The 13854-nt window shown below is 43.4% G+C and overlaps 1 protein-coding gene across 2 annotated transcripts in view; it reads right to left on the bottom strand.

Annotated features, from left to right (window-relative positions):
• The window catches only part of LOC137439908 (sarcoplasmic/endoplasmic reticulum calcium ATPase 2), a 119085-nt gene that overhangs the window by 104384 nt on the left and 847 nt on the right, over positions 1–13854 (bottom strand). The gene's annotated exons all lie outside the window — the stretch shown is intronic.

The raw sequence follows: 13854 nt of genomic DNA, 5'->3' as shown, positions 1-13854 counted from the left end.
ATCACCCCCTCCAAGCAGATGAGATGGCACGATAAAAAAAACAAAAAAACAGGACACGGGTACAAGGAGGGAGAACAATTGTTTAGCTTTAGCACAATAAAAAGTGAGCAAAAACTACCAAACCTTCAATAATGACATCTAACAAACATTAATCAATCTGACATGCAAATGAATCCTTCAGTTGTATACATTAACTCATCTAATGAATATGTACGTCAAAACTACTAAAACTTCAACAGGAAATTCAACCTCATGGACATTTGTATAATGGAATTTTTTGCATTATATGCCATGAAAATGTTAACGTGTTTTTGATCGATTCAAAACATTAACATGCATGAATCCCAAGATTTGGATGAGGCAATAAGTCCCTGGAAATGAATGAGGCAGAGATTCCCAGGAAACGAATGATGCAGGTATTCCCAGGAAATTGAATGAGGCAGGTATTCCCAGGAAATTGAATGAGGCAGGTATTCCTAGGAAATTGAATGAGGCAGGTATTCCCAGGAAATTAATAAGGCAGGTATTCCCAGGAAAGGAATGAGGCAGGTATTCCTAGGAAATTACAGAGGCAGGGAATCCCAGGAAATTAATGAGGAAGGTATTGTCAGGGTGGTATTCATATGAAACACTCACCCCCTATGGGAGACTAATACCCCCTCCCTCTGGATCAGCAAAAAACACTTGCACAATACCACGTGTACATTGAAACATTGCAAGCAATCTCCACAGCTGTCTGGACCAGTATCATCACTTATTGGCGAGTCGTCGGCGACAGTGTAGACAGAAAAGAGCACCACGGTGGTTTCCAAACATGTATGTACCACATGCATTGCCAATAACAGTCATCATGTCAATATTAAGACCCAATCACATCTCTCACCAGTTATTGGAGAATACAACCAATCAGCTCTCACCTAATTATTTACCCCAGGTAGCAACACACGAATGGTCCGTGGAGGTCAAATTTAAATTCGGGAGGCATGGCCCAAGTCTTTCATGAACTAGCTGGCCAAGCCTCATGTTCGACCAAGGTTAGAGCAGGCATTTGGAGTATGTTCATCGCTTGCCCACTCTTCGCGAAGCACACCGTAGGATATTTAAAATCCACCAACTTATGCTGGCAGGCAGGACGCCAATTTTAACACCCATTTGAGGGACAGCACACGCATTGATGAATCTCCCTGCCTGTGAAACACACTGGGATGACAGTTTATAGCTGGGTCGAGATTCAAACCCAGGCTAGAGAGCTTAGAGGCGCGTATGCGTTACGAATAGGGTTATGCGTCAAATAAAGGCCACACTTGGGCTGTAAGGGTGTCAGGGGAAATATCGCACATCACACTTGAAGCCACATCTGGGAGAAGTGACACATGAAGCCCCAAGATGTATGTTATAAACAATCCATATACAGTCCACAAAATCTTGTGGCAAGAAAAATTGGACAGGGAATGTGATACATTATTCATGCGTAAAGAGTCATTTGAACACCTTACCTAGAGGCCTAGCAAGTCGAGGTGGCTCAAATCCGTTAGTCTGTGGGGAAAGCGATAAGCATAGAATGCCTCAAGGATGTCGGAAGTGTGTTCCATCACCAATCAGGTTGTAGAGTGCTCGCCAAGTGGCTTAAGCACTCAAGCAAGCACTACATTGAAGCGGTTGATAAGGAATGGCTGGCTTGGTAACGACATTTAGCTCAAGGGTGCTACACTAACAAGCTTCTTGGTAATAAAGGGATGAGTAATTTGTCTTACTGGTTTGGGTTGATGAGTAATACACCCCTGGTGTGCTACAAATTTATTTTAGTTGTGACTGTATAAAAAAAAAAAATTAACAGTAACGATTGTTTAAAAAGGTAATTATATATTATAAATAATTGACAGAATAGTTTGTGGTTATCATAATTTTTACTTTCAGTAGGTATTGTGTCCAATGAAATGCAACGCTGAGATATTTATATACACCTGAACACAGAGTTCGTCCAAGGCGGAAATCCCCCTTGGGGAGGTGGGCAGGTTAAGTCGCCACAACCTCCACCGTGTGTGTGATCCTTGGTTCCCCCCTGAAAAGTTTGATGGTGATTGAATAAGTAACGACCGAATGTATCATGGTCAGATAGACAGACGGACACCAAATTGCATATTTTAGTATGACGATTGCTTGATGCAGTAACCGACATCAACATCCCGGGAAAAAAAAGTGTCGATTATATGGCAAAGAACAATCAATTCCTTAATTGGTTAATTAATGAAGCTAGGACTCCAAAACCTCTCCCCTTCTATTGGTTGCCCCATATCTGAGGTGAATTGTTGAACTTTATCACTGGAAGTCAGCTGCCCCGACTGTCTGTAATTAATATTTTAATTAATGAAGGGAATGCCACTCCATAACAAAAATTTGACATTTCATTCGTTATATCATCAATAACCCATACCACTCGTTGATTGTGCAGTATGCACCGTTAAAAGTTCAATATGATGCAAAAATTAAATAATACATTGTCATTCCATGACGTTGTGGAGTTAAAGACTGCAGTAATTGATTGGTTCATGACTCAAACAATAGGGGGTATGATGTCAGATATCCCAGAATTCAACAGCTAGGTTCTGCTACTTTCTGGGGTCATCTGTCCATGCTGCGGGGGGGTGAATTTTGATTGATTTTAGATTGTCTGCCATCCAATGGATGGCAAATTAATAACAATAGTCTTCCGAGCTCCATTTTAATTCAAATATAGCTAAATGTAAATATTTCTCAAAGACCTAGCAATGTTTAACGAGCTAGCCATTAAATTACTCAGTTGGTAACCCGGATGATTTCCAACCACATTCTTGTCACAGTCACAACGCCTTTGACTGCCGCTGAGCACCAAAAGCATTTTGGCGATAAACACAGACGGAGAGATACAGGGTTGTTGGATGCGAAACAGAAAAAGATGCACAAGCAACTAATCTTACACAAGCTCGGAAAGATGAATTAACTCGTCAGCGGTGATTTCAGGAGACTGATTAAAAGAGCAAGAATTGCTTTTCAATAATACATGTCCTCCTACCAATGTGGTATTTTATAAGTCCAAAAAAAGGCATAACTCTGAAAAATTGACGAAATACCCTTAAACGTGTCATAACAAAGCCATGTACTAAGTTCTCGTTGAATATGTTAAAAGATAAGTGAAAAAATTTGAAAAACCACGAGTTGGTCAGATGGACAGATATCACACCAATAGTCTCCTCTGGTGAAACCGGTACGGGAATAATAAAATTAAAATTCCACCCCTGTGGCTGCACATGTACCTGCATCCCCAGCTTACAACACGAATAGCTCCACCCTTGAAAAGGCAGTGAAATGAGCAAGTGGAGCTCTCCCAAATCCACCGAGGAAATGTGTTGCTGTTGTGAAACGACTGCCTTTCATTGATCCACCCACTAGCCATGAAGTCATACATTTGAATCTTCAAAATAGAACGTCTGCTCATGTTGGGAAAGCAGTCATCAGGTTTTACCAGCAGTCAGACATTTCATGCATGACATCTGGTAAGACGGACTTTGTAACTGTCAAAAAAGGAAAGGCCAAAGAGAAAGTCCAGAAAAGTTTTCTCACGACAACTTTGCAGGAAGTGCACTCACTGTTTTGTGACACCTTTCCCGACAGCTATCAAAATTTAAGGCACTCCGTCCACCAAATGTCTGCCTTCATTTGAAGTTCCCTCACGATGTCTGCCTCTGTTGATACCAAGGAAATATCTGCCTCCTCGAGGAAGCCTTGAAACCCCATATAGCCGGACTGTCCACGACCTATCAATAATTCCTGGGAGCCATCAAATGTAATCAGGAGGATTTTGAATGCATGTCGGGAAAATGCCTCAAGCTTGATGGCAAATTAGACACCATGGATGACATCGACGATGAAATCACAAGTGTACATTTGAAGCGGCTCCAGTGGGAGACAACTTAGCAGCAGGCACCAAATGTGTTCACAGATGGAACTGTCCAGGGTGTGTTTTCTGAGGTGTGCAAGCAACTTCTTGATTCACCTTGCATCTATATATATAAAACACAGTTTGTGTGTGTGTGTGTGTGTGTGTGTGTGTGTGTGTGTGTGTGTGTGTGTAATGTTACCGATAGACTCCTAAACGGAGAGGCTTACGTGCTTGATATTTGGCATAGACATGGCCATTGAGCCTGGGACGAACATGGCCGAACTCAAAATATTTGACGATCCATATTTTTTATTCATATTTACCTCAGCGCATTTCAGCGCAGGGAATCAACGGAATCAGAGCAGGTGGGCGCTGATTCGCTCAGAGCGATCACGTGATGACGCTATGACGCTATGAACGCTATGACGCTATGACGCTATGAAAAAAAAAATCGCTATGACGCTATGAAACGCTATGACGCTATGAACGCTATGACGCTATGAAAAAAAAAAATCGCTCGCTTTACCAAGGGGCTCGCTCTCCCCCCGTTTCCCTCCCCTCCCCTTCCCCTCCTCTTCCCCCTACCCCGCCCGGCAATGCCGGGTACTTCTGCTAGTATATTCATAAAGGGGAAGCAAAGCAATTTATTTGAGGAGCGACGCAAGGCTGCTGATGGGTATCATGTCATTGCTCAAGTTGACTGCTGAGAACGATGCTGTGATAGAGCAGAATGAAATGCAGAGGCTCACTGGAGCCATCTTCAAGTTACCCTGTTCACAATACATGCCTCGGTAGACACTAACACGTCGTCGATTCTTGCGTTATTGCCAGTGCTAACCTTCAACATGGAAAATATGTTGTACATAGTTTCCTTTGCACAATCATCACAACGCTGACGTAAGGTAGCCGAATATCAGGGTGATCAAGTTTTTCCTCAGATGGGACAGCGACTCTTTTCAAACAGAAAGTCATGTTTGCAAATCTCACATTTCTCCAGGAACTTTTTGGAATACAATTACTCAGCCTGGAATTTTTTTGCAACCTCACATGGTAAAGGAGCAGTCGATGGGATCGGTGGTGGACCAGTGTCAAATGCTGAATCCTTTGCCCAAATTGCAAAGACAAACTGCAGGAAAATCAAGGTGCTGTCTGTCACATCAGCAGACATCAAGTAGACCAAGCCAGAACTAGATGAACACTGGTAGTCTGTGACATCAGTACCATAAACCCACCAAACAGTGTAAAACCAATGAGTTGTGATGTAGTTGAGGCTGCCATGTACTCAACAGCTGGGCAGTTTGAAGCTCTCTGTGTCTCCACCTTTGCCAGATGGTCATTTCAGAGAGAGTAAGTGAGTACGATGCATAGTACATCCACTGACAAAACTGAGGAACCAACTCGGTAAGGTTTTCAACCCAACGTGTGTCCTGGTGACTTTGTCCAAAAGGTCCACCAAAAACCTATGTAGGCCTGGTTTCTTTTTTAATTTTTTTTTTTAAGTTCAGTTCTGTATTGAGATCAGAGAGATATCGTTTCCTGGCTCTCCCGAGGATAGACACACACACTTGTTCCAAGCTTTGTGGAAGGAACTGAGATTGCCTTCAGTTGGATTTGCCTTCCATCAGGCAAAGATCATGGCTGATAGTGAGATCCAGGGGATTTAGTGACTGAACGTCAAGATAATTGTTAAGAAAGTTAAGAAAGAAAGATAATTGTTAAGAAAGTTAAGAAAGTGGCTGATAGTGAGATCCAGGGGATTTAGTGACTGAACGTCAAGATAATTGTTAAGAAAGTAGATAGGAGGGTTTGCCAGACGGTCATTTCAGAGAGAGAGTAAGTGAGAGTGAGAGTATGAGATTTGTCAGGATTGAAATACATATTCCAAGTGTTTGATCGGCTTGTAATTTTGTCAAAGTCTGCAGAGACTGAAGAAGCTCCGTTTGCCTGTCTCAAGCATGAGGTATGTCATGGCAAAGAGTGGTATCATCTGCAAATATATAAGTGGGATTTTCCAGAGAGTCAGAGAGATCATTGATGAAGATGAGGAGAAGGACTGGGCCCAGAACACTGCCTTGGAGAACTCCAGGCTTAACAGGGAGAGGAGATGAAAGGATTCTGTCGAGAGCAACATGTTGGCTGTACTAGAGTGGAGGAAGTCAGTAAGTCATGTGTGGAGCTGGCCATAGATGCCATAGGCAGAAAGTTTGGAGAGCAAGACAGTATTCCAGACTGTATCAAAAGCTCGAGATGTCTAGAGAGAAGGCCCTGAACCCCTGATCTGACATTGAGGGCCTCCATCGATTGTTGGGAGAGTAGGAACAGCATGTCCAAGGTGGAGTATTCTGTTCTGAATCCGATTTGGTGATCTGAGGAGGCCATTGGAGAAAAGGAAGGATTTATAACTTTGCTGAAGATTGGAAGTAAGCTAATAGGTCTGTAGTTAAAGGGATCGGTTTTTACACCTTCTTATGTAATGCAGTGATGTTGGATGATTTTCAAACAAATGGAAGATGACCTTAAAGGACAAATAAAAAGGTGAAAAGAGCAGAAAGAAGATGGGCAAGACAGCAAAGCAAGTTTTTAAGGAAGCATGAGCTCATCCCATCCGGTCCAATTGCAGAATCAGAGTTGAGGTTTGAAAAAGAACCTTCTTTACCTTCTCAGGTGCAAAAGACAACAGTCTCATCACAAGATTCTTCTTCCCACCAAAGCTGCACTTTTCATAGTGCAGCTTTGGTGGGAAGAAGAATAAGATAACTGAAGACCAGATCGGATAGATCTGTGCAAAAGATAGAGCAGGTTTCGGTGGAAGAATTCCAAAGCTGAGTTAATATCAGGGTCAGTAGATATGGGAGATCAGTCGTGAAGTGAAATGGCTGCTTGCAGTCCATGACAATCTGCTTCAGTAAACTGCCACACTCACCGTCGTTGAGGCAACCCTCCGAGTACAGCCGAAGAGATGATGACTCTCAAAAGCATATGATCAGATGAACCAATTGGGCCAGAGGAAGAGCAGAAGATAATTGCGGAAGAGTTTGTCATCACCAAGTCCAAACGAAGGGATTTGTCATTGGGAGAAATCCGGGTCAGAACGTTCACAGATTTAGTCAGTCCTATGGAGTCACATAAATCCTTTGCTGAAGTGCCATGGCTGTTGAGAGAGGGACCAACATACAGCTAATTTGCACGATTACAATTGAAATGACCACATATGAGGAAGAGAGAGTCGAGATGAGTGGTTAAAAGTTGGTCCATGATGCCTGAGAGCAAGATCAGAAATAGATGTAAATTGGAGTCACTGTTTCAAGGATTGTACAACACCCAGACAAACAAGAGGTGGAAGCGGAGGGGAAGTCGCAGCCAAAGGTACTCCTTGGGGTTGAGAAGTGTCAGATTAGTACATGGACAGTGAGAAATTTAGTTATTGATGTAAAGTGCAACTCCGCTGTTAGGGTGGGGTTCAGGCCTATTAAATCGAAGGAGAAAATAGCTGGGGAGAGACACTAGGGAATCAGAGATGTCCTGTGGGAGGAAGGATTCTGTTAAACAGATGATGTGCGATTTATGGGCAGTGGCCTGGATTGAGTGATTTGTCAGGTTAGACTGGAGACCTCAGATATTTGAGGTCTGCACATCTGGGGACAAGGGAGGAGGCGTTGGGAGGGTGCAGAATTGGGGGGTGGGGAGGGGGCGGGGGATCTTTGAATGGGTAGGTGCGGGGAAGGTTTGAGTAGTTTGGTGTAGAGGGTAGGTTTCAGTAGGTGACGTGGGGGAGGAGAGGGGGAGGGGATAGAGAAAAGGAAGACAGGAGATGAAGATTTGAGGAGGGTGTGGCAAGGGGGGGGGGGGCAAGCGGAGAAGGAGACAAAGTGGAGAGATGCCGATTCCAAATTATAAACAGACATAAAGATCATGGAATAGGAGGTCATAATAATTGTGAAGAGGATGAATAGATTGTGGTGAAGAAGAAGAACATGTGTCCTCCCTTATGGAGAAATAAGGAAAGTGAAGTATTTTAAAATGTTTTAAAATGCTTTTAAAGAAAGAAAAATGTTTTGTTTTTTTAATACTTTTAAAGAACAGCATTTGGAATTTTGATTATTTTCATAATGTTAATCATTTTCTCTGGGATGCCATATAGCATCAATATCCTCCACAAGGCGTGCCAATATCTTCGATATCTTCAATATCTGCCATCTAAGACTTTTTTTGAAGTTGATGAAATTTATTACTATTATGAGTTTTTTGCTGAAATGCAATGGGTTTCTATATAACTTAAATGAGCATAAATATTTGGTCACAAGATCGACCAGCTTCAAAAACCTGACTGTTCTTCTTAGTTTCTTGCCATTTGGACAATTTTTTTTTAAATCTCACAATGGACAATTTATCCCGTTTTTTATACATCTTAACTGGTATTATCTTTTTTTCTTTTTTGTATACAGAGTCGAGGCTCGTGAAAGAGCTAACATTTATCAAACAAACAAATCAAACAAACAAGCAAACAAAGTATATAAAAAGTAGAGCGGTCGACAAGATGGGGAGAGAAGGGGAGGAAGCACACAAACACACATTTGACGTGGCCCCTGGAAGCACACAAACAAACACAACATTTGAGAGCAGGGACATCGGGAGATGTTTTTAGAGGGAGAGGGCCTGGGGGGAGGCAGGATAGGTATAAAACGCAAGGACACCAAGGACTTCCAGGAAAGAAGTCAAAAGTCACCTCAAAAAAGTGGATTTGGGGTGAAATTAGCAGGGGTAGAAAAGATCAAGGTTTTGGATTGGGGAAGATAAGAGATTGTGGTGAACAGCCGTTTTAAAGACCTGGAGGGAGGAGTGGGATTGAAGAGAGAGAGGGAGTTTGTTCCAGAGGCGGGAGAAAAGAGGAATGAAGAAGTGAAGGTGAGCAGAGAGTCTTGATCTTGGCAGTTTAACCATAAGAGGGTTGCAGGCAGATCTTGTGCGACCTGCAGGAATATTTGGGGGACAGAGCCCAGAGAGAGCTGGGGGAGCAAGGCCGGAGAGGAGTCGGTAGAAGACGGAAAAACCACCAACCTGCCTCCGGTGATTAAGTGAAAGGCCCTCGGAGATAGCGTCATCGCGGGAGATTCCAATGATTCTGAACGCTTTGGTTTCAACAGCGTGAAGACAAGCTAGGTGTGAGGCAGGAGCACAAGCCCAGAGGGGAGAGCAGTACTCCATTGAGCTGCAGATGAAAGCCTTGTATGTGGTGAGGAGCTCAGCTGTGCCAAGGAAGGACTTCGCACGACGGAGGATGCCCAGTCGGCGACTGGCTTTGGAGGCCAGCTTGGAAATGTGGTTTTCCCAGGAAAGATCATGGCAGATAGTGAGACCCAAAAGCTTGAGTGACAGAACTTCTTGGAGAGGATTACTCAGAAAGTAGATGGGAGGGTTGTCCAGTCGGTCTTTTCGGAGAGACATCGTAAGAGTGTGAGATTTGTCAGGATTGAAAGACATGTTCCACTTGTTTGCCCAGTCTGTGATTTTGTCCAGGTCTGCAGAGAGTGAGGAGGCTGCGGACTGCCAATCTGAGGGATGAGGAATGGAGCGGCAGAGAGTGGAGTCATCAGCACAGAGATAGAGAGGATTTTCAAGAGAGTCAGAGAGATCATTGATGAAGACCAGAAAAAACACAGGGCCCAGAACACTGCCTTGGGTAACTCCAGCCTGAACAGGAAGAGGAGATGAGAGAAACCCATTCAGGGCCACACGTTGACTACGACTAGAGAGGAAGTCCGCCAGCCATGCGTGGAGATTTCCATGGATACCAAAGGAGGAGAGTTTGGTGAGCAGAGCCGGGTGCCAGACCGTATCGAAGGCACGTGATATGTCGAGGGAGACAGCTCTAATTTCCTGTTTGGCATTGAGGACCTCCATCCATTGTTGAGACAGCAGAAGCAGCATGTCCAGAGTAGAGTGACCTGGTCTGAAACCAAATTGATGATCGGAGATCAAGCCATTGGAGAAGAGGAAAGATTTCATATCCGAAGCAATGATGGATTCCATGACTTTGCTGATAATTGGGAGAAGGCTGATTGGTCTGTAGTTGCTAGTATCTGTTTTTGCTCCGTTTTTGTGCAAAGCGGTGATGTTGGCTGATTTCCAAGCAGATGGCAGTTGACCTTGAGCAAAAGAGAGGGTGAAGAGAACAGAGAGAGGGAGTGAAAGAGCGGAAGAACAGGATTTTAGGACCCGTGGGCTGATGCCGTCAGGTCTAGTTGCAGAATCAGAGTCGAGGGTTGACAGAAACTTTTCCACCTTGTCAGGAGGAAAGGACACAGAGTCCAGGAGCAGCTGGGTACGACTGGGTATGGTGGGTACAGAGAGGGATGGGTTTGGGACACAAGATTTAGAGGCAAACACAGAGTTGAGGCATTCAGCTTTTTCACGTGCGGAGTCAGCTGTGTAGCCGTAGTTTGCGTATCTCTCGTATCGTTTGCGTATCGTGCGTATCTTGTTTAATAGTGAGGTTGTGTAGCTGCATGTTTAATTCCAACTCACTGTGTATTCGCAGTTCTGCGGGAATTTTATCCATGCCAGATTGCAAGATTGCCAGGAACACAAAAATTATAAAGAAAAAGCCCCAAGTGTGCGCAGGCATGTTCCAGTATTTGTCTTCTTTCACATGCAGCACTAGGCTGCGGCATAGCATCATTGACTGGGGCTGCGGCAGTACTGCTGATGCAATGGTTTTGACATTTTGCACAATTGTCAGACAGATTGTTTTGACAGACAAGAGGTTTTGACAGGAGTTTGGAAAGGGTGCCAGCAATAGCTCACCTACACTTTGCGAAGGACACCTTGGGATCTTTAACGTCCACCAACTAACGCTGGCAGCAGACGGGATGTCTAGTTTAACGTCCATCCTTGGGACAGAGCACATTGATGACTCACCCTACCTGTGAAACACCGGGATGACAGTTTATAAATGGGCAGAGATTAAAACCCAGGTTAGACAGCTTAGAAGCGAGTGTGCGTACCTCTAGGGCCTAGGCCATCCTAACAGCTTTGTGCTCCAGTGATTTGGACAGAAGGCGTTTGGAGGAGAGAGTTATTTTTCGCCTGTTACTTTACACCCCCAAGGAATTATTTTTACATTCTAGGTTTTCCCTTATCCTAGCAAGTCATGTAATTAATTATGCACGCATCCGATTACAATGGAATCCCTATATAGGCTGTGAGATAGTTGGGTTCCTTAGCACTTCGATAAAGAGATATGCCCAAAACATCAGGCTGTTTATGATGAGCTTAACTTTGATTTTTGCTTCCTTGCGCAAGAGCGCACAGACTTCTTCCAAAAGTCTTGTGCGGTCCCCCAGTGAACTTTATCAGCCAGAGTTTCACAAACTGGATGGCCAGGCCTGCCTGCAGGCAATTTGAGCAGGCATTTGTCATTCGTTTATGTGTGCCAGTGATAACTCGCCTACTCTTCGCGAAAGACACCGTGAGATCTTTAACATCCACCAAACCCGCTACACCTGCCTGAGAAACAGCAGGGTAACATTATATCGCTGGGTTGAGATTTGAACCCAGGCTAGACAGCTCAGATGGGAGTGTGTGGATACCTCTCCTCTCGACTATACATTCATTCCCCCAACACCGACACATCAACACACACCAGGCCACTGCCTTCGTGGGTTGAAGGTATGGGGTGAAGATGGTTGGAATAATGTGATGACTGGGCAATGGGGAGACATAAAATCGTGAGCAATATTTAACAAGACATTAAAATGCCAATGTATCGTAACAGGGATACACGGTAATGGAAAACCACGAGATAGGTGGAAAACTAGTACCATTTGCAATCGGGATTACTTCAAAGGAAAGGAAGAATGTTTGGAGAACGGCGCAGTTATACACCCCGACCGTTTCCTGCAGTTAGTGGTAATGGTAAGACACACAAATTAAAGGTGTAAACAAACAAGACTACGTGCATTTCTGAAGACCCACACAGAAGGCCATGAAAGAGCAGATTTAAATTTAAAAGACCACCCAACCTTTGAGCTCCCACATAATACAAGAACCATTGACATAATTCACTGTGACAAGTGGTAATGGTGGTAAAAGGAGCCAATTTCATTCAGAAAATCTCAAAGCGGTCTCCAAGGTGAGTCATAAGTCCCAGGACACGGTTTTAGCTGCTCATACAAGACTTGTTTATGATATGTATTTATATACTGCTTTCTTTCTTTTTTTCAGATAATACAAAGGATGAATCAAACCAAGATGGCAGACAGTAGTCCATTTACAGTGGAAGAAGCTGGTAGCAGTGGTGTGGTACCACGAGAGGAGAAACACAAAAAGACGATGAAACAAGTGCAAGGAGACTTTGAGGAGTGTTTTGGAAACCCAGGACAATCAAAATCAAATCTTCATCTTGGTGAAAAAGGCATTTCAGGGTGGAAGTGTACTCGACAGGAAGTGCAGGGAATGACCAAAAATTCGTGATTTGGGAATTCAAAACGTGAAAACATCCGTTCTCAAATCTCTTTTAAAAATCATTGCGGAAACGTTCTGCAGAGTTGGGTGTTTCGTATTCATTGTTATGTCGCACAATGAAAGACCTTCACACGAAGACGTATAAACCAACTGTCATTTGTTAATTCAGATGCAGATCATGACAACAGGTTAACGGCTTGTGACGTGAATTGTCAATCTTGTGCCGTGACAACGGGAGGACGTCACACAGATGCATTTGATGTCTAAGGAGGTATTGTAATTGTTGTATTACTGTTATATGTTATTATTACTCATGTTATCTTACTATAATTCACCAAATGTCCGTCTGTCTGTCTGTCTGTCTGTCCGTTCGAAGGTACCGCAAAAACTGCTGAACCGATCTCAACGATATTTTGGGTGGGTAATCCTGGGATCGCCAGGAGTAAAATAGGCTATTTAGTTTTTCCAATTTCAACTTTGGTCTCCAGCATTCTCAGGTTTGGACTCCCGCAAAACATTCGCGTTCGCATAACGTTCATTGTGACGATGTTGTTTTCAGATTTCATTTCATCCTCAGACTTCAAATCTGAAGACAGATTTATTCAGCTATGGACAGCTTTATGTCACCATGAGTCGCGTTGGCAGCAGCGACAATATAAAAATGTTTGCCAAGAACTTCAAAGAGAGAAAAGGAACTTTTATCAGCAGTGTCGTCTATCCTGAAGTTCTAAGCTGAAGAAGAGGAACAAAATCAGTCAATTTTTTTTTCCTAAAGAAACGTGGAATAATATTTACCGATGGCGAAATGAAGTGATGTGGTTTTATTGAAATTCTACAAATACTGTTTAGATTTTGATGATTTGCGTGTGATATTTAACGGATGTTTATATGAATCGTTTAAAATAAAAAAAACCTTAAAATTCTGATATTTTACCTTTTCATTTGGGCCTCCCAATTGAAGCCCCGCCCGTAGGGAGGGTACCCTTGCTAGTTACTGTAAGTGTAACATGTTATTACTCCTGGTGCTCATGGCTCACCCTGTACAATGACGTCTCAGCGCAAAAGTAGCTTTACAAACGTTTAGAACGTCCCATTGTTCTCGGACAGGTGTATGTTTCGTCACTTATTTACATCTCATCGACATTCATCCCACCTTGGCTTCTGGTTTGGACCAGTCTGAGGTGACCTCTGACCTAAGCATCCTAAACATCTGACCAAACCATCGAAATTGTTAAAAGGAGTGAAAATACCACCACCACCACCACCTTTAGCCTCTCCCACGACCCACCTGTCTCAAGTCCTTTCTTTAGGTCAATGAACCAACTGCACAAACGTTAAAAAAAATCTCTGCAATCCAATTCAAAAAACAACACATTGTTCTGTAGACAAATTCAATCAACGACGCCATCCAAATGACCCCGAGACCCCACACACGTCACCTGCACCGACAACGCTAATCCACGGATGACGCA

Source organism: Myxine glutinosa, chromosome 14 (assembly GCF_964187855.1).
Source record: "Myxine glutinosa chromosome 14, kmMyxGlut1.1, whole genome shotgun sequence".
Taxonomy (NCBI): Eukaryota; Metazoa; Chordata; class Myxini; order Myxiniformes; family Myxinidae; genus Myxine; species Myxine glutinosa.
Note: the sequence above shows the minus strand (reverse complement) of the source record. Positions and strands in the feature narration are given on the sequence as shown.